The 20,676-nt window shown below is 45.2% G+C and overlaps 9 non-coding genes across 9 annotated transcripts; 6 read left to right on the top strand and 3 right to left on the bottom strand.

Annotated features, from left to right (window-relative positions):
- The first annotated feature begins 755 nt into the window (after window positions 1–755).
- On the top strand, window positions 756–837 carry trnas-uga (transfer RNA serine (anticodon UGA)). Its single transcript has one exon. It is a non-coding gene; the product is annotated as a tRNA-Ser (tRNA).
- A 1,386-nt stretch (window positions 838–2,223) lies between these two features.
- trnar-ucg (transfer RNA arginine (anticodon UCG)) lies at window positions 2,224–2,296 on the bottom strand. The gene has a single exon. It is a non-coding gene; the product is annotated as a tRNA-Arg (tRNA).
- Window positions 2,297–3,489: 1,193 nt separating this feature from the next.
- Window positions 3,490–3,563, top strand: trnan-guu (transfer RNA asparagine (anticodon GUU)). Its single transcript has one exon. It is a non-coding gene; the product is annotated as a tRNA-Asn (tRNA).
- Window positions 3,564–11,553: 7,990 nt separating this feature from the next.
- Window positions 11,554–11,635, top strand: trnas-uga (transfer RNA serine (anticodon UGA)). The gene has a single exon. It is a non-coding gene; the product is annotated as a tRNA-Ser (tRNA).
- A 1,552-nt stretch (window positions 11,636–13,187) lies between these two features.
- trnaq-uug (transfer RNA glutamine (anticodon UUG)) lies at window positions 13,188–13,260 on the bottom strand. The gene has a single exon. It is a non-coding gene; the product is annotated as a tRNA-Gln (tRNA).
- Window positions 13,261–14,453: 1,193 nt separating this feature from the next.
- trnan-guu (transfer RNA asparagine (anticodon GUU)) lies at window positions 14,454–14,527 on the top strand. The gene has a single exon. It is a non-coding gene; the product is annotated as a tRNA-Asn (tRNA).
- A 3,014-nt stretch (window positions 14,528–17,541) lies between these two features.
- LOC138228280 (U4 spliceosomal RNA) lies at window positions 17,542–17,683 on the bottom strand. Its single transcript, XR_011185366.1, has one exon. It is a non-coding gene; the product is annotated as a U4 spliceosomal RNA (small nuclear RNA).
- Window positions 17,684–18,975: 1,292 nt separating this feature from the next.
- On the top strand, window positions 18,976–19,094 carry LOC138228185 (5S ribosomal RNA). The gene has a single exon (XR_011185271.1). It is a non-coding gene; the product is annotated as a 5S ribosomal RNA (ribosomal RNA).
- Window positions 19,095–19,866: 772 nt separating this feature from the next.
- trnat-agu (transfer RNA threonine (anticodon AGU)) lies at window positions 19,867–19,940 on the top strand. The gene has a single exon. It is a non-coding gene; the product is annotated as a tRNA-Thr (tRNA).
- Window positions 19,941–20,676: the final 736 nt, after the last annotated feature.

Genomic DNA, 20,676 nt, shown 5'->3' on the forward strand with positions numbered 1-20,676 from the left:
ATTGGATTTCAGGATTAACTTCCTCATTCAATGTACTGGTGATTCTTTGCCTGGTCAGTACCTGGGTGGGAGACCTCCAGCGAACAATTAAGCTTGCTGCTGGAAGTGGTGTTAAGAGACTCTAAGGATCTTCCAGAGGTGTCTGTCCAATAGCACTAGTTGCCTTAGAGCTGGCTCAAACATTGCTCAAGAGTCTACCTTTCACAGATGCGCAAAGATGAATGATGGGGGTGCACGCTTCAAGGAGCCTTCCAACTGTAGGGACCGATTAGAGACGATCCGTAGCATGTGTTCGTTTCCACTTACGCCCCGTGTCTCAACGGTAGGACAGAGTCAAATACTGCCTCGACACGTAACAGCGTTATATTAAACCGCAGGACTTGAGGGCTGTTTTGTTTGAATGTTCAAGGCATTGGTAAGAGCGTAGGTCAAGGGCCATTGGTGCATCTCCTGTAACTGGAGTAAAAATGCTATTCAAAGTGCAGTGACTAAAATCGTCGTCCACATGTCTCCGTTGTTGATTGCTTTCTGTCTAAGAACGTTCTGTTTTCATGTCCGAACGGGGAGACTTTATCATTCCAACTTGAAGCCACCCTTAAGTCCTCTGAGGTGTGTGTGTGTGTGTGTGCTTGCACGTATGGCGTAAAAGGTTTCTTAAACGGAGAGCGAACTTGAAAAAAGTTGCCTCCGCTGCCGCCGCCGCCTCGCACTCCCTGTTCGATTGTAGCAAGAAGGCAGCGGCCGCAGCACTCGCTGTAGTCGTGGCCGAGTGGTTAAGGTGACGGACTTGAAATCCGTTGGGGTCTCCCCGCGCAGGTTCAAATCCTGCCGACTACGGCGTCCTTTGCATTTGGTTGCGTGCGTGCGTGTAAAAGGACCAGCGCCGTTTCGTTTTCGCTGGGACCTTTAACACTCTAAATCGCCTGGACCCGCAGCCTGTGAAATCGGTTCTTCAGCACCCACGATGGACGCTTTGCCGCTGGACACAGATAACGATGCTTTTCTGCAACGAGCTTTCCAGCTGAATTTTCTCGGCAGCTCCGTACTGAACCTGTTCTCCATTGCAACATAGTGGAGGCTCGTCACGTCTATAGCAAGGCTGTGTAGGACCGCATACGCCACAGTGACTTGTACACAGACCACATGAAAGGCAAGCAAAATACACTTTTAAAATTCCAAAGACTCACAAGGTCAGAGAAACAGCGATGACCTGAACAGATCTGTTACAGAAGTCTAGGCTGACCTTTTTAGAGCTGTAATTGCATTTTTGTTTAATAGAAGATCAAATCTACTCGCATGTACCAGCACCTTACAGTTTATTGATGTTAATTCTGTTTAAGTAATAAGATTGCTAACGATGTTGGACTTTAGCCGGTGTTTTTTAGAACAAATTGCTTACACTTCTGTAAGGAATACGCAGTACGTGCCTTTGTCAGTCATTGCTCACCATACCTGTAACTTTCTTATCTAACTCACTTCCTCAAATGGTGAAGGTCCACAAACATAAATGAAAAAAAAACCCTTGTTGTAGATGAGGTGCACAAAAAAGCAGCCCCTGATAGTGTATAACACATTTATACTATTGCAGAGACACATGTAACATATATATACTGTATATATATGAAACAAAAATAGAAACAGAAACAGGAATCGCTTACTCACCTGGAGAATCTCTGTAGGAATATCTAGCATTTATCAATGGAAATAAAAGCTGCTTTAATACAGTGCATGTTCAAACTCAAACCCTCAGCTGCTGTTCTTGTTTGTTTTGGGACAAACGTGTTCCTTATATGCTATATATGTATATATTAGCACCAATGTCGTTCTTAAAAACTAACATGAAATTGTCAGGGACATTCAGCTATATACAAAGACGAGACAGACAAAGTAATAATTCTGTATTAACGTGGCCTACATATTGACGCAATGATCGAACTAAGTGACGTGTTCTGATTCAGATCCCCTGCAGTTCATGCCAATTAGAACAATAGCAATGCTGAGTCCTCCCCACCCTACTGAGCACAAATTCAGCTGCTCTCCAGTTCTGTTCTGCATGTTTTTTCATTGCAATTGAGCTCGGAGCTGGAGATGATCTCCATACAGTTCTGTGTTCACCAGCCCGCACTTGCGTGCTAATTTACGGGTTGTGGCAAATGCTTTTCTATAGTTCATATACATGACGGCAACCTGTTACCGAGGAACCTGAGAGGTTTAAAAGCCTCACGAGCCAGGCAGGACTCAAACCTACAATCTTCTGATCCGAAGTCAGACGCGTTATCCATTACGCCACTGGCCCATAGAACATGCGCTTGCACTCCACCACAGAGAGCTCTACACTGCTACTAGTAGTACACTTCCCCATCTAAATTTTCACAGCAAGAAACTTGTGTTTCCTACTATTTTTATCAGGTTTAAAATATCATCTCCTTAAAACAGAAAAAGTGTTGATGTGTCGTGCTGAAATTCCGATTGATTTTGAATTCAAAGAAAAAAGGTTTTCTTCCAAAACACCATGAAATTGTCACATCTTGCAGACAATAGGTGTATTCCATGTTGAAAAGAGAAGAAAGAAAACCATGGAGCCTTTTACAGGTGTGAGGCTTCTTCAGGTGTGAGAAGACCTCACAGTCGAAATGCTGTGTTTCCGTTCTTCTCTTTTCAGCATGCAATAAACCTAGTACTTGTTCCTTTGCAGCCGAGGCATGCTGACGTAGCTACCCAGCTGAACATCTTGCAGACTCTACAGTACTTCTCTCCTGTAGAAGTAAAGCAGGGCTTGCTGGGTGAGCTTTTGCTCCAGTAAATTAGGTCACGTGTCATGTTAAATCACTTCTTCTAAACACAACATTTGCTGGTGCTAGCTTTCCCCATGAAAAGAGACATTTCCCTTACAGTACATGACATATCGTTTTTATTCTATCAATAAGTATAGAAATTAAACAAAAGAAAAAATGGTGTCGCCAAAGAATGCACAGCTCTGTCGCCTTGGGGAGGTGTCAAGGGCATTGAGCTCCTTGGACATGAAAAGTGCCCGATAAATGCCATTTCTCATCATTTCTCTTGGCGTCAGTTCTGCTATTAAATGGGACGGAGGCAACGGGCTCAGAGAGCAGGTTAAGTGCACACCGAACGCAGATGTGTCCAAGTGTCTGTAAAAGCGCGGTGCTCCGCTGGCGCTGTTCCCTAGTGGCTTAAAGTGCCCGCCTAGTAAGCAGGCGATCCTGGGTCTGAATACCAGCGGTGCCTCTCTCCGTGTCTTGTTGTGCCGAATGTATCATTTCAGACAAACATGTACAGCTTGGTTCAGTTTAATGCAAGAATTCATTTCCTTTCTGGAATAACTTGTTTTTGAAGAAATCCATACAGCTTGTGAAAGATGAAATCCATTTCTTGGTTGTCAGTGGAAAAAGATTGCCGGCTGCAAGAAGCGCAAGTGATTGTTTTCTTTGACCATAAACCTGCAAATGTAGGGAGCACAAGCGGCTGTCAGTCTCTGTGGCGCAATCGGTTAGCGCGTTTGGCTGTTAACCGAAAGGTTGGTGGTTCAAGCCCACCCAGGGACGCATGTCTCAGTTTTTCCAATGTAAACATCATCACCGCTAAAGAAGATGGCGCAGAAGGCTCCACAGTCGAAACGTTGTGCTTCTTTTCTTCTCTTTTCAGCATGGAGTAAACCTTTGCTTGATCCTTTGCAGCCTACGCATGCTGACACAGCTACCTTTCTCTTAACGCGCCTCAATCATTATTCACCAAAACCATCAGCAGAATGTGTCGCCTTTGTGGTGATGTCACTCCTCTGCTTCACAAATGTCCTTAGTGACGGACCATTTCTTTCTGCCATTTTTCCGGAGCGGTTATTGATTGCTCCATCATTTCCCTCATACTTTCCATCCCTAGATTGAAAAAAAAAAAACAGAAACAGGCTGACAGGACGACAATCAAATTGCAAAAACTCATCAAAGCACTCGATAGAGTATTTGAATCCACAAGTAGCTACGAGCAACTTTGTCCTGGCTTGCATGAAAGTCGGAAAATGTCAAAAAGAAAAAGATGGTGGCTTTTTCATATCTGTTCTTTTATTTTTAGTTCGTTGGCTCTTCTGTCCATTGTCCTCCTGCCTGGCTCTTGACCTGTGACTGTCTGAACGCACACATTAGACTTTCAGGCGGGGGATTTGTCCTGAGCCTCTGTGAAAGACCCACCCACCCCCATAAATAACTGCTCTAGAAACACATGAATGCAAAACTAAACCACAGCTTAAAGAGGAGCTCCAACTCAGTGCCATACTAATGTAAACGAAGTGTAGATTAAGCCGGCCCAGGGACGCCAAATAATGTAGGGAAAACCGGTTCAGGGACGCCAAATACCTGTTCACGAGGCCTGCTGCTGGTTACTCTCTGGCAACCTCCACTCTAGACTCTTAGAACAAAGGAAAGTTCTGGCACTCGGACACACTGGCCGTTCCGTGGTTGTCCGGGCTGAGTCTCAGGATGGTCAGGAGGCGCGCTGCGAGAATGTCCTGCCCTTGGGAGCCTTCTGCTCCTGGGCCGTCCTGCCCTTTAGAATCTTACTGAATCTTGTTGAATCTCCCTTTCTGAATCTGAATCTGAATCTCTCAGGCTCTCTGTGTTGCCTGTTTTTACCTGGAGGAACTTCAGCTCATTGATTGGCTGAAAGTTCCATGGGCATCAGAGTCCCACGTGGGTTACTCGGCCCTACCGGTCCCTGATTGGTTGATCAAGGTGAGATATGAGTCACTTACTCCTGACACTTAGTAATGCAGTCCAGATGTCCAACTGGCACTCCCTAAACAGATAGGCGCCAATGGATGACCATTGATCATGATAGCCAGGCTTAGCTAAGTGCATCCCCCTGTGGGAGCTGTCCTTATCAAAAGAAAACATCTTGCATGAATAGTTTCTCTGTGGCTGCACCACAGAGATGAACAGAGAAATGGGGCCTCATTTGGGAAGCTCAGAAACACTTAATTCTGCCTTATTATTAAGCCTCGCCGCTACATATCCCCCCTTTTTGAAGGCCACGAGGTCCCGAGGCATTGTTGCCTTCAAAACAAAACAGAGTTAAGTGATGTCCCTTGCCATTAGAACATTAATCTTAAATGTCTACATTACTCCTCTAGAATTCATACCGGAACCAGCATTGGATACAAACAGGATGAATAACATCTGGAGTATGTATAAACACGGTAGGAGACATTATCTCAGTCTAGGAATTACACATGAGGAAGTTCACTGTCAATATCTGATACCTCTGTAGTAGATATTTGGGGAGAAGTCACTTCCTTTCTTTTGACATGCTACCTTCGACTCATTTGTGCTACCCAGAGTACATCTTGATGCAAGAGTACAGCATTCAGAGTACACTGTCAGTCATGATCCAGCTACCCGGCAGTAGTGTTACAATAACAACAGTTCCTGTTCCCAGCCCCCGATAAACCACAACACCTGTGTTGGGTATCTGCTAGGGTGGTTTGGAGGTTTGTTCCATTAAAGCAAACTAACTACCTGTACCTCTTCAGGGCTTACTGTTTCTTGGATTTCTATCCAATTCAATAGTGTGGCACCTGAAGGCATCCAAGACCTCAAGTTTGGTCTTATGTTGTCTGGTTCCAGACCGTACAGTGTTAAGTTCAAGCTGTACTATGGCCTCCTCGGGAACTTGCAGGAAAACTGTTTGATTAGGTAGCTGCATTGCGGTAGCTGTATCATGCCTGTCACAAGTCATAGTGTCAGTTAAATGTGGTGTGCTGACCAGCCATTTACTTCCCACCTGCTCTTCATGGGGTTCATTAACCTCCCTCTGCCCATTAGTAGCTTTACACCCTTCATTGGTGAATCGTTTAGACACAGCCAATAGCTTTGGTAGCCATACCCATCTCAAGATTTGGAACCAAATTCAATCTTGGATTGCCTTCTGGGTGAGCTATGAGTGATGGGGTTAATGTCACACACTCCTCTACTGAGAAGAGTGGAATCAAGTCTGTTGGGATTTGTGCCATGGCTAGACTGGCTACAGTGGCACTAAACTCCCTTAACAGGTCTTGTGTCAACATTCTGGCCTGTTGCACACAAGCATAAACCCACTGTATAACACCAACAATCATGTCCACTGGTTGGGGAATAAGGTTTAACCCTGTTGCATAGGAAGTTGCCTTTAGGGTTTTCCCTAAGCTTTCCAACTTTTGCTGCTGTCGATACAGTCTGTCACTACCCTCTGGCATCTCTGACACCTGCCTTCTTGGGGCAGTCAGGGTGAGAGTGCCAGTAGCACACAAACCTACCAGAAAAAGCAAACGTGCAACAGTGGCGGCAGCAATCAGTCCTCCCAAAAGTCTTTTCGGGTGGCTGATCCCAGTCATCTCCTTCTGAGTGACTGTTGCCTTTCTAAGCTGGCGCAGCGTGTACATGGTGTCTTTCTCAGTATGCCCTGTGGCATCTTGGGCACCAACATCCTGGAAATCTGGGGAGATCTGACGCAGCTGCTGATGCTGCTCCTCCTTTTCCAGGGCATCTGCTTTTTCGATTTGTTCATGCCTGTGCTCTAGGAACCCTGCAGGGGGCGGTGCAGCGGTGGAGCATGCCTGACCCTCGGCTGAGTGGTCATCTGGAGCACCTGAGTGATCTGGGATTGTTACCCCATTCTCACTGTTCCGGTCCACCCTGCACACTTCCTGATTGAGGAATCCCTCTATCGGCATGTTTACAATCGTTCGCTGGGCGTGGGTGTAGGACACCTGCTCGCTCCCCCCTTCCCTCGCTAGGGGTTCAGGGAGCTGCCCCAGCACTGGGATAGCTAGTTCACTGTCTTTGAACTTACTATCACTCACCAGGCCCATGTCAGTGCAGGCGGGGATTCTGACACCCCTCTTTGCGATGTCCTGTACTGGCAGGCGGGTGACTTGACCATCCAGCTCCAGTCTGGCTGAACCACTGTTGGTCAGACTCAGACTGACAGACTGAGCTGGTGGCTGTAAGAAAACCGGCTCGGCTTTCATTCCCTGTCCCTTCTGGGGGACTGGGTGTGCTGGCAATCCTGCCGTTGAGGCAGGAACAATCAGGTCAGTCTCACTCACTACCTGGTAGTTGTGAGAAATAATGTTACCTGACTGCAGGTTCCCTGGGTCACAGCAGAGGGAATCGGCATCTGGGATCAGGTGTGTCCACAGCGCAGTAGTCTCAGCGTCCAGCTGGACCTCCTGTCTAACCTGTGAATGTTGCACCAGGGGCACCTGGCGGTGGCCCTGTGACAGCTGCTCAAGCATATCCTCACTAATAGAGGACCTCTCAGGGCTAAGGGTGAGGGCTACATCACCAACCTGCTCTCCTGCCATCTGGATCCCTTCCACCACTGCGGGGTGGTGGTCCTGACCCCTCTTGGGTGCCAGGGTGCACAGGGAAAGCTCCTTTTCATCGCCAGGTGGGGAGATCTGCTCCTCTTTAGGGATGTAAAAGGGGTGTGCTTTACCTGGTGGATCAGGCGGCTGCTTGGAGCACCGCTCCTGTGGCAGGGAGGCTGTTGGGACCTCAGCCGGGACACGACTTCCCTGTATATCCGGGGAACAAGGAAATATTTTTATTTCTTGTCCAGAGGGAACAGAAGGAATCTTCACATAGGCTTCTGTGTTCGGTGGGCACTGTGTGAGCACAGTCTGCCTCTTGGCCCCCCTTTTCTTCTGTACAGAAGGCTTAGGAGCCTTGACCTGTTTCCACACTTTGCCTTTCTGGCGATCCACCAAAGGTTCCTCTCTGAGTCGCATGCCCTTTTCTTTTTCAACCCTTTTGAGCTTGCCGTGTGACATCAAACACCTTTCAACCTCAGTGTCAATCAGTGTCTCACTGGGTAAGACATCTCCCATGGCAGCCTTGAGGTAAAAGCTTCTTGCTTTTCCTCTGCGTTTTACTGCCTGCTCTGTGACTTCAGGGGTGGAGTCAGCACTCACTTGGGAGTGGCTGAATTCATCCAGGCAGGAACCCTTCCGCTCAATCAGATAGACTGAGGGAGGGAGAGGGGGCGGGTCTCCGCCTCCTCCAGTGGAGAGTATCGGCTCATTCACGCTTCCGGCAGCCTTGGGGAGCGGTTATCCCTGTCCTAATAAAGCTTGTTCAAGCCTGGCCAGGCGGGCGGCTACTGAATCCTTTTGTTCAGCCTTTTCTAGCCCTTTCCCTCCCCCGGTGTTCTCATGGCACTTAGGACGCTGGGTGCGGTCCTGTGTGCCTGCTTTGGAACGGGGCTTAGCCAGCTCAGGAGCCTGTGCTCCTTCGAGCAGGAGGGAATTAACCCTGCTGGCTCTGACGGCGGACACAGTCGCTTTAACAGCTTTTTGCTCAGAGCGACTTTGGACATCATACTCCCAGGCTTTCTGCACGAATCTCTTAATAGCAGTCATTTTCATGGTCTGTGCATCTGTATGCATTAAGATCATCTTTCTGACTGATGGGTGGAGATTCGCAATGAATAAACCCTTGAAATGTGTGTTCTCTTCGCAACCCTCATCATTTCGCCCTGCAAAATAAGTTTGTCTAAGTCTCTCGTAATATTCGCGAGGGGACTCTGCTCTCTCGTGCTTAATGTTAAGAGCGGCGGCTATCGCAGCAGTCGGGTCAATAAACGCACTGTATTCTTCGATAAGTGCTTGACAAAGCTGCTCAAAATCATTACAGACTTCTTTCATCTGCCTAGCCATCCACTCATGTACAGCTCTGCTGGTAGTTTTCCTGACCAGAAACACTTTCTCCTGTTCTGTGGCATTTGGCAGGTACTGCAGGTTATACCTGAGGTCTTGAATATAACTCTTGATATTATTCTCTGACACTGCGGGGTCAAATCTCTCTATGTCCTTCGCTAGCTCTCTCAGAGAATGGAGATTTATTCTAGCGTCTCCGCTGACGGAGATATGGCAGATATCGTGGTCAGACCTGTCGCTGCTAGAGAGAGTGCTTAATAGCGACTCAAATTCAGACCTTTTAGCAACCATCGTTAAACTTAAAGAGTATTACTTTTAAGTACGAAATCACAGTTTTACCACAGAAAACCACAAGATCAAGTATGCAATCAACCCGGTAGATCGCAAAAGATCACAAAACAATCAAGCACTGCTTAAAGAGCAAGGGGAACTTTTTTTCTTTCGGCTTTCAGCACACTGTATTGTCGTGTATGAAACCCGCGGCGTTTTATATTGAATTATTCCGCTTGGTTGACTCATTTCAGTCTTGCCACGCCCGTGCCAGGGACGCCAAATAATGTAGATTAAGCCCACCCAGGGACGCCAAATAATGTAGATTAAGCCGGCCCAGGGACGCCAAATAATGTAGGGAAAACCGGTTCAGGGACACCAAATATGTAATCATAGTGGCTCTCTGAAGGCACCAGTTTTGTAGGGTTTGGGCATTTACTGAGACAATTATTAATTGTAGCAGTAAATCACAAAGTTGATTCTTTTGATGGCTTTAGAATCCAACCATGTGACATAACTCAAACAACGCGCACACACAGGTACTAATACACGAGGATACATTTATTAATACATAGAATATGCATATACCTAACAGATCTTATCGAGAGGGTTATCAGAATACAAAAGGTATATTCGGTCAGTTACAAAGTGTTACACATATCAAGAGGACATACGTTCAGTATATCATTCATTTAGACCGTTTCGTAAAGTGAACTTGGTTACAACTTCTACATTAGATACTCAAAACAAGTACATAACTCTTAGGAATTAAATTGATATCAACTGGTTGGGATAACAATTGAATTCTCGAGCTGTAATGCATTGAAGTTGAATACTCATCCAATCTTTGGGGATTCAGATCTCCTGCGGGCACAAAGAAACAGTTGCAGGCTGTTGCTGTCCAATCCGCGCTCTCTGGCTCCGTGCCAGGCTGTGCTGTGCGGCTTGTGACGGTGCGCTGCTGATGCTCATTGTTGGCTTTAACTAGCAAAGTTTGTGCACAGGAGAAAAGATGACTGTGGGTCCCAGCAAGTCAGGAAGAGGACCGGTTCGTTCCCGATGAAGAGCTAGTTCTGAATAGTGATTCAGCTGTCCACAGTTCCGACCTGTTCACGAGGCCTGCTGCTGGTTACTCTCTGGCAACCTCCACTCTAGACTCTTAGAACAAAGGAAAAATCTGGCACTCGGACACACTGGCCGTTCCGTGGTTGTCCGGGCTGAGTCTCAGGATGGTCAGGAGGCGCGCTGCGAGAATGTCCTGCCCTTGGGAGCCTTCTGCTCCTGGGCCGTCCTGCCCTTTAGAATCTTACTGAATCTTGTTGAATCTCCCTTTCTGAATCTGAATCTGAATCTCTCAGGCTCTCTGTGTTGCCTGTTTTTACCTGGAGGAACTTCAGCTCATTGATTGGCTGAAAGTTCCATGGGCATCAGAGTCCCACGTGGGTTACTCGGCCCTACCGGTCCCTGATTGGTTGATCAAGGTGAGATATGAGTCACTTACTCCTGACACTTAGTAATGCAGTCCAGATGTCCAACTGGCACTCCCTAAACAGATAGGCGCCAATGGATGACCATTGATCATGATAGCCAGGCTTAGCTAAGTGCATCCCCCTGTGGGAGCTGTCCTTATCAAAAGAAAACATCTTGCATGAATAGTTTCTCTGTGGCTGCACCACAGAGATGAACAGAGAAATGGGGCCTCATTTGGGAAGCTCAGAAACACTTAATTCTGCCTTATTATTAAGCCTCGCCGCTACAGAAGTAATACTAAGACATGTTCTTATGGATTTGTCTTACCTTGAGATATGTAATTGGATTTCAGGATTAACTTCCTCATTCAATGTACTGGTGATTCTTTGCCTGTTCAGTACCTGGGTGGGAGACCTCCAGCGAACAATTAAGCTTGCTGCTGGAAGTGGTGTTAAGAGACTCTTAGGATCTTCCAGAGGTGTCTGTCCAATAGCACTAGTTGCCTTAGAGCTGGCTCAAACATTGCTCAAGAGTCTACCTTTCACAGATGCGCAAAGATGAATGATGGGGGTGCACGCTTCAAGGAGCCTTCCAACTGTAGGGACCGATTAGAGACGATCCGTAGCATGTGTTCGTTTCCATATACGCCCCGTGTCTCAACGGTAGGACAGAGTCAAATACTGCCTCGACACGTAACAGCGTTATATTAAACCGCAGGACTTGAGGGCTGTTTTGTTTGAATGTTCAAGGCATTGGTAAGAGCGTAGGTCAAGGGCCATTGGTGCATCTCCTGTAACTGGAGTAAAAATGCTATTCAAAGTGCAGTGACTAAAATCGTCATCCACATGTCTCCGTTGTTGATTGCTTTCTGTCTAAGAACGTTCTGTTTTCATGTCCGAACGGGGAGACTTTATCATTCCAACTTGAAGCCACCCTTAAGTCCTCTGAGGTGTGTGTGTGTGTGTGTGTGTGTGTGTGTGTGCTTGCACGTATGGCGTAAAAGGTTTCTTAAACGGAGAGTGAACTTGAAAAAAGTTGCCTCCGCTGCCGCCGCCGCCTCGCACTCCCTGTTCGATTGTAGCAAGAAGGCAGCGGCCGCGGCGCTTGCTGTAGTCGTGGCCGAGTGGTTAAGGTGACGGACTTGAAATCCGTTGGGGTCTCCCCGCGCAGGTTCAAATCCTGCCGACTGCGGCGTCCTTTGCATTTGGTTGCGTGCGTGCGTGTAAAAGGACCAGCGCCGTTTCGTTTTCGCTGGGACTTTTAACACTCTAAATCGCCTGGACCCGCAGCCTGTGAAATCGATTCTTCAGCACCCACGATGGACGCTTTGCCGCTGGACACAGATAACGATGCTTTTCTGCAACGAGCTTTCCAGCTGAATTTTCTCGGCAGCTCCGTACTGAACCTGTTCTCCATTGCAACATAGTGGAGGCTCGTCACGTCTATAGCAAGGCTGTGTAGGACCGCATACGCCACAGTGACTTGTACACAGACCACATGAAAGGCAAGCAAAATACACTTTTAAAATTCCAAAGACTCACAAGGTCAGAGAAACAGCGATGACCTGAACAGATCTGTTACAGAAGTCTAGGTTGACCTTTTTAGAGCTGTAATTGCATTTTTGTTTAATAAAAGATCAAATCTACTCGCATGTACCAGCACCTTACAGTTTATTGATGTTAATTCTGTTTAAGTAATAAGATTGCTAACGATGTTGGACTTTAGCCGGTGTTTTTTAGAACAAATTGCTTACACTTCTGTAAGGAATACGCAGTACGTGCCTTTGTCAGTCATTGCTCACCATACCTGTAACTTTCTTATCTAACTCACTTCCTCAAATGGTGAAGGTCCACAAACATAAATGAAAAAAAAACCCTTGTTGTAGATGAGGTGCACAAAAAAGCAGCCCCTGATAGTGTATAACACATTTATACTATTGCAGAGACACATGTAACATATATATACTGTATATATATGAAACAAAAATAGAAACAGAAACAGGAATCGCTTACTCACCTGGAGAATCTCTGTAGGAATATCTAGCATTTATCAATGGAAATAAAAGCTGCTTTAATACAGTGCATGTTCAAACTCAAACCCTCAGCTGCTGTTCTTGTTTGTTTTGGGACAAATTGCAACTGAGCATCGCATGAGCTGTTACGTACCCTTATCTGTTAGGGAATTTCAAGGGAGGAGTTAGGTCAGAATGGGTAGGCTGCAAAACAACAAGTAAAGATTTATTCCAAGATGAAACGTTGTGGCGGTTTTCTTATCTTTTCAGCATGGACTAAACTTTTACGTGTTCCTTATATGCTATATATGTATATATTAGCACCAATGTCGTTCTTAAAAACTAACATGAAATTGTCAGGGACATTCAGCTATATACAAAGACGAGACAGACAAAGTAATAATTCTGTATTAACGTGGCCTACATATTGACGCAATGATCGAACTAAGTGACGTGTTCTGATTCAGATCCCCTGCAGTTCATGCCAATTAGAACAATAGCAATGCTGAGTCCTCCCCACCCTACTGAGCACAAATTCAGCTGCTCTCCAGTTCTGTTCTGCATGTTTTTTCATTGCAATTGAGCTCGGAGCTGGAGATGATCTCCATACAGTTCTGTGTTCACCAGCCCGCACTTGCGTGCTAATTTACGGGTTGTGGCAAATGCTTTTCTATAGTTCATATACATGACGGCAACCTGTTACCGAGGAACCTGAGAGGTTTAAAAGCCTCACGAGCCAGGCAGGACTCAAACCTACAATCTTCTGATCCAAAGTCAGGCGCGTTATCCATTACGCCACTGGCCCATAGAACATGCGCTTGCACTCCACCACAGAGAGCTCTACACTGCTACTAGTAGTACACTTCCCCATCTAAATTTTCACAGCAAGAAACTTGTGTTTCCTACTATTTTTGTCAGGTTTAAAATATCATCTCCTTAAAACAGAAAAAGTGTTGATGTGTTGTGCTGAAATTCCGATTGATTTTGAATTCAAAGAAAAAAGGTTTTCTTCCAAAACACCATGAAATTGTCACATCTTGCAGACAATAGGTGTATTCCATGTTGAAAAGAGAAGAAAGAAAACCATGGAGCCTTTTACAGGTGTGAGGCTTCTTCAGGTGTGAGAAGACCTCACAGTCGAAACGCTGTGTTTCCGTTCTTCTCTTTTCAGCATGCAATAAACCTAGTACTTGTTCCTTTGCAGCCGAGGCATGCTGACGTAGCTACCCAGCTGAACATCTTGCAGACTCTACAGTACTTCTCTCCTGTAGAAGTAAAGCAGGGCTTGCTGGGTGAGCTTTTGCTCCGGTAAATTAGGTCACGTGTCATGTTAAATCACTTCTTCTAAACACAACATTTGCTGGTGCTAGCTTTCCCCATGAAAAGAGACATTTCCCTTACAGTACATGACATATCGTTTTTATTCTATCAATAAGTATAGAAATTAAACAAAAGAAAAAATGGTGTCGCCAAAGAATGCACAGCTCTGTCGCCTTGGGGAGGTGTCAAGGGCATTGAGCTCCTTGGACATGAAAAGTGCCCGATAAATGCCATTTCTCATCATTTCTCTTGGCGTCAGTTCTGCTATTAAATGGGACGGAGGCAACGGGCTCAGAGAGCAGGTTAAGTGCACACCGAACGCAGATGTGTCCAAGTGTCTGTAAAAGCGTGGTGCTCCGCTGGCGCTGTTCCCTAGTGGCTTAAAGTGCCCGCCTAGTAAGCAGGCGATCCTGGGTCTGAATACCAGCGGTGCCTCTCTCCGTGTCTTGCTGTGCCGAATGTATCATTTCAGACAAACATGTACAGCTTGGTTCAGTTTAATGCAAGAATTCATTTCCTTTCTGGAATAACTTGTTTTTGAAGAAATCCATACAGCTTGTGAAAGATGAAATCCATTTCTTGGTTGTCAGTGGAAAAAGATTGCCGGCTGCAAGAAGCGCAAGTGATTGTTTTCTTTGACCATAAACCTGCAAATGTAGGGAGCACAAGCAGCCGTCAGTCTCTGTGGCGCAATCGGTTAGCGCGTTCGGCTGTTAACCGAAAGGTTGGTGGTTCAAGCCCACCCAGGGACGCATGTCTCAGTTTTTCCAATGTAAACATCATCACCGCTAAAGAAGATGGCGCAGAAGGCTCCACAGTCGAAACATTGTGCTTCTTTTCTTCTCTTTTCAGCATGGAGTAAACCTTTGCTTGATCCTTTGCAGCCTACGCATGCTGACACAGCTACCTTTCTCTTAACGCGCCTCAATCATTATTCACCAAAACCATCAGCAGAATGTGTCGCCTTTGTGGTGATGTCACTCCTCTGCTTCACAAATGTCCTTAGTGACGGACCATTTCTTTCTGCCATTTTTCCGGAGCGGTTATTGATTGCTCCATCATTTCCCTCATACTTTCCATCCCTAGATTGAAAAAAAAAAAAACAGAAACAGGCTGACAGGACGACAATCAAATTGCAAAAACTCATCAAAGCACTCGATAGAGTATTTGAATCCACAAGTAGCTACGAGCAACTTTGTCCTGGCTTGCATGAAAGTCGGAAAATGTCAAAAAGAAAAAGATGGTGGCTTTTTCATATCTGTTCTTTTATTTTTAGTTCGTTGGCTCTTCTGTCCATTGTCCTCCTGCCTGGCTCTTGACCTGTGACTGTCTGAACGCACACATTAGACTTTCAGGCGGGGGATTTGTCCTGAGCCTCTGTGAAAGACCCACCCACCCCCATAAATAACTGCTCTAGAAACACATGAATGCAAAACTAAACCACAGCTTAAAGAGGAGCTCCAACTCAGTGCCATACTAATGTAAACGAAGTAATACTAAGACATGTTCTTATGGATTTGTCTTACCTTGAGATATGTAATTGGATTTCAGGATTAACTTCCTCATTCAATGTACTGGTGATTCTTTGCCTGGTCAGTACCTGGGTGGGAGACCTCCAGCGAACAATTAAGCTTGCTGCTGGAAGTGGTGTTAAGAGACTCTTAGGATCTTCCAGAGGTGTCTGTCCAATAGCACTAGTTGCCTTAGAGCTGGCTCAAACATTGCTCAAGAGTCTACCTTTCACAGATGCGCAAAGATGAATGATGGGGGTGCACGCTTCAAGGAGCCTTCCAACTGTAGGGACCGATTAGAGACGATCCGATCTAATCTCACTCTCACGGTTTGTATAGCCTGGAGCGAAAAGTACCATAAGCGTTCATTTTTGCAGCTACATGGACGTTCTGAATCGTTAAGAAAAAATTGTTGTAAAACCAACAGAAAGCACAGACTGCTATAACTAGTCCTAGTTATATAATGATTTTAAGTTTAATGATAAACTACTGCAAGGAATCGGTCCACCTGAGCAAACAGGATCGTAATGTTGACACTCAATAACGACACTGATATGTGCAGTTCCTGGACGGATAGCCCTCCTGCCCATCAAACAGACTGAGTGACTGTTCGTGTCATTTAGTGATGTCTGACCATTGACAAAGTACAACTATTTTTTTAGGGCGCAAATTAAGTTAGGTAAATCTTTTTGCCCAAAACTGAAGGGGCGACATTCCTCCCTCCCCCCGTGATGCCAGGCCTGTCCCCATCCTATTCCATAATGTCATTATATATAATACCATACAACAGTGACCGATCCTTACTAACTGCATGCGTTAAAATTGCACATCAGCTCATAGCAGGGGGCACATAGCCGCGATGTATTATCAATGTTAAATTTCAACCATAATATCGACAACATTAATAAACGCATACGTTGCGAAAATATTCAACCCAGCATATTTTCCGGTTATATACCACAATGCATTGCTAGTATTCGTTGGTCACGTTTTTCAAACGTAGAAGTATATCCGCAAATATCTCAGCAATCCTCTTTTGACGAGCAAGTATGAACAATAATAATACTATCTGAATACATACAGATCTTTCTTAATATTATTTTGATTAAAATAGTACGTGAATAAGCAAAAAATGGCACATAAAAATAGTGTGAATGGGGAAGATGACACAAAATCGTTTTGCCGTTTCTCTTTTCTTATTCTATGTTGTACTTTCAAACTTTGGGTACTCTTTAATTAGGACAGACTTTATTGCTCAACTGCTATGATGCAAGCCAAATTTTATACATTTATTTCAGCTTTGAGCTCAGTAAACCATTCATTTTTTAGATTATACTAAAGAAGATATTAATCATCATTTATTTGGGAAGTAATATTATATAATTTTCTCCTAGCTGCGGTGCTGAAGTCCCACCCTACATCAACAGAAAAAGAAATAAAGGAGCACGCAACGTGTTACTTGAAGAATGCATATGCAAGGCAGGGGGCCAGGAGATCTGGACACTGAAAATAATAGGTTTTTGGTTCTAACTGTTAGGACAATTAGACAGGGTTTGCAAATAGTGGACAAAAATCGTCTTAACTTCCATTGTAATATTTTTTTTTCTTGGAAATATAGAAGTTGTACATTTTAAAATGTATATTTGAATCAAAATGTGGTTTTGAGTTAGTGTGTTAATGTAATTAGTTTGTGTTTGTCGTTACTATACTGTATATTGCCATGTTACTAGAATTTGTAGCTGAAGTTTAAGACTAGTTGTGTTTTTTATGATTATTGCCCATATGTTGATTGTTGATTGATTGTATACAATGTATAATTTGAAATACATATGTTTCAGGTGTGAATGTGTATTTTCAGAATAAATTTCTAAACCTAATCATTGGCTTGATTTACTAGTTTCTACACCTGTAAAACCTGTCTTTGATGTATAATAGACCTCTACCCATATACGTATAATAGACCTCTAAAGTTATCTGTAACACCTACATTATATGTATAATAGTCCTCTGAATTTATCCGTATAATAGAACTCCAACCATTTACGTATAATGGACATCTAATCATAGACGTATAATTGACGTATAACAGTAGACGTATATTAGAATTTCATTCTAGATGAATTGCAGACCACATTTAGATGTCTAAGGTATGCGTTTAATAGACGTATATTATACGGCTTTTGCCCACTGGGAAGCTCGTTTCTTTCTACCATTATGTCACTATGACAAAATCTGTCTTTAAACACCTTGCTCAGTCTCTGACGAGACTGTCAAAAATTGCTTTCGCCGAGTGTATTGCAAACCGGCGGAAGCGGGGTATTGGGAAAAGTTTTCAACTAGCAATAATCCCGCCTCGGCTAAACCTCACAGTCTATGATACTGCCACTGCGCAAAGCTGACGGTTGCCAGGCAACCGCGGGGATCCTATGGAAATCGTTATCGATCGTCTCATGGCATGTCGTTGCTGTAACGCTTCATATTTGTCGTCTTCTTCTTCTTCTAGCTTGAGGTTTTGAAGAATTTCATGACAGACAAGGGCTCCGTTGGGATCAAAGGGCGTTGTGAGAAAACCGTTGCTTATTTTCAGCAGCAGAAATACAACCCTTTAAATACAAGATGACAGAACAATGACGAAGGGCATGCCGGGAGGAACTCATGCACTACAGAGGAAAGGGGGCGGGCACGTACAGTTCACATTCAAGCCACAAGTACTCTTCTTGGATGTTGCACAAACAAATCCTAACGTCTTGAAAGCATTGCAGCATGTTTGTGTCCCACTTCCCGTGGCTGCGGGACGACTGACACGAACGGACAAACACAATCTGTGGCGTTTAGCGTGACATAGTCTTGCAGGCATCGTGCTGTCTCACTGCAATATTATACCGCTGGAGGAAACAGTCCATCTGGCCATGAAACTCATTTGAACGTCTAGCTACAGCAACTAACAATATCATGATTTATTCAGGATGTGTGGAATCAGCACGTCCCGGAGACAGCTTCCGAAATCGTGAGCATTCTCTGGTGGTAGGGGAGTTCAAGATGGCGCTCAGGTGGGAGGTAAAGTTTAGTGGTTGGGGAGTTTTTTTGAGTTTTTCATGACCTGAATGTTAATTTTTGCTTTTTTTGACTACAGAAAAATAAGGACTTAACACTAGTTGTTTAAACTTCAGTTATAATTGAAAGAAAAAAAAACGATTTTTTTTTAGGTTTAAAAAGTCCGATATGAGTAACACTGGGAAAAGAAAAGAGAGTGCTGGGTCTTCGAAGGAGAACTCTAAGATACCTCAATCGTATATGTATAGCACTACAAAAAAATCGATGGCAACTAAAGGGAAAAGTGAAGCAGCTGCAGGGGCAGCAAGAGGGCGGAGGCGCCGCGCGCCCGGCCGACGTGTTGGACCGGTGCCCTTTACGTGCTGAAATAAACACGCGACAGCCCCGAAATGTTTCCAGAGTGCTGTGCACTGAAGACTTGCCTGGTGCTCCTCCGTGCAGATTGTTTGTCCTCCTCCAGTGCGGGACGAGCCAACACAAGGGAGCGCATTCGCCAACATCCAGGCACACAATGCGATTTGGAAAGCAGCTCCTTTCCAAAGAGTTGCACACGAACGATCCTTCAGTCCCGCTCGGGGGGCACGGAACCCCCGCCCCACACAGCTTCAAGTAGCGAGTCAGGCGCCGGGGGTTTCGCTTACGGCCACACCACCCTGAACACGCCCGATCTCATCTGATCTCGGAAGCTAAGCAGCGTCGGGCCTGGTTAGTACTTGGATGGGAGACTGCCTGGGAATACCAGGTGCTGTAAGCTTTTGCTCTCCCGGCCAGCAGGGGTCGCCGTTGGTGCCGTAGGCTTTGGGAGGAGAACCTGCAGGATGGAAAGGTGATCTATAGCCTCATCTCTAGAGATGTTTTGTTGCTGTGGCATGTGTGTGACCCATATTCAAAAAAAAAAACCCGTCTGTAAAACGAATATCGAAGCTGCCTCTAAATCTGCAAATGAAGATGAGTCGATAAACCACTCGTTTTTCGTATATCTAGACATTTATTCATTTGTTACCGATTTCATTCATTGAGCACGGATACAATAGAGGTACAGCCATTCACTGTTTGACATGTCTGCACTGGTACAGAACCGAGCAATCAGAAAACGGGTGAAACTGTCTTTAGACTCAGCATACAGTTACCACTCGGCCACCTCGTCTAGGAAACTGGGCTGTCCTGACATGGGTTGGCGCACTCCAGTTGATCTTTTTCTTTTTTTTCCCTCATACTCGAGGGTCATTTTCCTGTTCCACATGCGATTTCAACATTTTCCTTGGGAGATGTCAAGCCAGCAAGCCACTGCTGTGGTTCAGTGGCCAGTGTGGAGTTCAGTGGCCCTGTTGTACACAGAAAGCACATTGAGCTCCTTGGACATGAAAAGTTCCAGATAAAAGCCATTTGTCATCCTTTCTCTTGGTGTCGATGTTGCTATTGTATGTAAAGGTGGCAACTTGCTCAGCGAGCAGGCGGAGCACACACCGAATGCAGATGTGTCTGAGTGGTGTGTCCAAGTGGCTGCAAAAGGACAGCACTCCCGGGGCGCCGTGGCTTAGTTGGTTAAAGCGCCTGTCTAGTAAACAGAAAATCCTGGGTCCGAATCCCAGCGGTGCCTTTTTTTGTTCTGTGTTCTCGAACAGAACTGGTCATTATGGACAACCGCATACGTCTAGACTTAATTAAATGCAAGTATTCATTTCCTGTCTTGAACGACTTGTTTTTCTTAAAATGGATGCAACTTGCAAAACATGAAATACAAACCTCGCTAATCAGCGCTCGCGGCTGGCAAAAAAAAAAGAAGTCAGCAATGTTTTTTTCTTTAACCTTAAGCATGCTAATGGAGAAGAACCTAGTCGCCACATCACATACATCCGTTTCAACGATAAGAAGGTAACAACTATCCTCACTCCAGAGTAAATCTCACGTTGAGGGCATATTTTTTCCACTTTACCATGAGTCGGGCTCAGCTGCACAGAGGCGAGAGCAGAGCAATGAGGTCAGGGGGATAGGGGAGTCACACGCTGGCGGTTTGAACACGCGGAAGATCACTGAGGGATCCACAGTATGTGGACCCTCCGTGCGCCATCATTCCACACTCCAGACTCTGAATCCTGCCATCCGAGTTAAGATCTCGGCGGAACCTGAAGCGCAGTTCTTTCTTAAAACGTAATCTGGTGAGCATTTCTAGAATCGTAATTGTATAGATGCAGCCTTTAATATGTTGCTAGGTTAAAATTTATGACTTCTTGAACTTCAGTAGGCAACTGCCCTCTTGATTTCGGATTTAATTTCTTTATTACAGGGGCGCTTTTATGATGACAGAGTCAAGTTCAGGTACTTTGCTTGATGGA

This window comes from Lepisosteus oculatus, unplaced genomic scaffold (assembly GCF_040954835.1).
Source record: "Lepisosteus oculatus isolate fLepOcu1 unplaced genomic scaffold, fLepOcu1.hap2 HAP2_SCAFFOLD_40, whole genome shotgun sequence".
Classification (NCBI taxonomy): domain Eukaryota; kingdom Metazoa; phylum Chordata; class Actinopteri; order Semionotiformes; family Lepisosteidae; genus Lepisosteus; species Lepisosteus oculatus.